This window comes from Arachis hypogaea, chromosome 1 (assembly GCF_003086295.3).
Source record: "Arachis hypogaea cultivar Tifrunner chromosome 1, arahy.Tifrunner.gnm2.J5K5, whole genome shotgun sequence".
In the NCBI taxonomy this organism is placed as follows: domain Eukaryota; kingdom Viridiplantae; phylum Streptophyta; class Magnoliopsida; order Fabales; family Fabaceae; genus Arachis; species Arachis hypogaea.
The window spans coordinates 14,044,668-14,046,403 of record NC_092036.1 but is presented as its reverse complement, the minus strand read 5'-3'; the positions used below and the strand labels follow the sequence as shown (position 1 = coordinate 14,046,403).

Sequence of the window (1,736 nt, the reverse complement as noted above, 5' to 3'; positions counted from 1 at the left end):
TACTTGCTACCAATTAATGATTTGATTCAACATTTCAAGTATGTTGTCTTTTCTGTTGAGAGAGGTTTAATGTTTGAATCATACCTTTTCTTGTTAGTCAAGTTTTTAATTTTCAAAATCAAATCTTTTTAAAATGTTTTTCAAATCATATCTTCTCAATCACATCTTTTTAAAACCAATCATATTTTCTTAACCACATCTTTTTCAAAATAATTTTCAATCAAATCTCTTTGATTTCTAATTTCAAAATCTTTTTCAAAAATCACTTCACTTCTTTCCCACTTTCATTTTCGAAAATTAAGTAATGTTTTTCAAAAATGTTTTCAAAATTTTTACTTAATTTTCGAAAATCACTTCCCTTCTTCTCACATCCTTCTATTTATGGACTAACACTATTCCTTAATGCAAAATTCGAACTCCATCTCCTTTGATAAGTTCGAATTTTCTACTTCTGTCTTCTACTCTTCTTTTCCTCTGACACTTCAAGGAATCTCTATACTGTGACATAGAGGATTCCACATTTCTTGTTCTCTTCTCTCTCATATGAGCAGGAGCAAAGACAAAAGCATTCTTGTTGAGGCTGATCCTGAACCTGAAAGGACCTTGAAGAGAAAGCTAAGAGAAGCCAAAGCACAACTCTCTTTAGAGGACCTGAACGAATTCTTCAAAGAAGAAGAACACATGGCAGCCGAAAACAACAACAATGCCAACAATGCAAGGAAGGTGCTGGGTGACTTTGCTGCACCTACTCCCGACTTCTATGGGAGAAGCATCTCTATCCCTGCCATTGGAGCAAACAACTTTGAGCTTAAGCCTCAATTAGTTTCTCTAATGCAACAGAATTGCAAGTTTCATGGACTTCCATTGGAAGATCTTCATCAGTTTTTAGCTGAGTTCTTGCAAATCTGTGACACAGTCAAGACTAATGGGGTTGACCCTGAGGTCTACAGACTTATGCTATTCCCTTTTGCTGTAAGAGACAGAGCTAGGACATGGTTGGACTCTCAACCTAAAGAAAGCCTGGACTCTTGGGAAAAGCTAGTCAATGCCTTCTTGGCAAAGTTCCTTCCACCTCAAAAATTGAGTAAGCTTAGAGTGGAAGTCCAAACCTTCAGACAGAAGGAAGGAGAATCCCTCTATGAAGCTTGGGAAAGATACAAACAATTAATCAGAAAGTGTCCTTCTGACATGCTTTCTGAATGGAGCATCATAGGAATTTTCTATGATGGTCTCTCTGAACTATCCAAGATGTCTTTGGATAGCTCTGCAGGAGGATCTCTTCATCTGAAGAAGATGCCTACTGAAGCTCAAGAACTGATTGAAATGGTTGCAAATAACCAATTCATGTACACTTCTGAAAGAAATCCTGTGAACAATGGGACTAGTAAGAAGAAATGAGTTCTTGAGATTGACACTCTGAATGCCATATTGGCTCAGAACAAGATATTGACTCAACAAGTCAATATGATTTCTCAAAGTCTGTCTGGAATGCAAAATGCACCAAGCAGTACTAAGGAAGCTTCATCTAAGGAAGAAGCTTATGATCCTGAGAACCCTTCAATAGAAAAGGTGAATTACATGGGAGAACCCTATGGAAACACCTATAATCCTTCATGGAGAAATCATCCAAATTTTTCATGGAAGGATCAACAGAGACCTCAACAAGGTTTCAACAATAATAATGGTGGAAGAAACAGGTTTAGCAATAGCAAGCCTTTTCCATCATCTTCTCAGCA

At 37.0% G+C, this 1,736-nt stretch overlaps 1 non-coding gene across 1 annotated transcript; it reads right to left on the bottom strand.

The window, feature by feature from the left end:
• Positions 1 to 1,086: 1,086 nt before the first annotated feature.
• LOC112714393 (small nucleolar RNA R71) lies at positions 1,087 to 1,194 on the bottom strand. The gene has a single exon (XR_003159236.1). It is a non-coding gene; the product is annotated as a small nucleolar RNA R71 (small nucleolar RNA).
• Between the last annotated feature and the right edge of the window lie 542 nt (positions 1,195 to 1,736).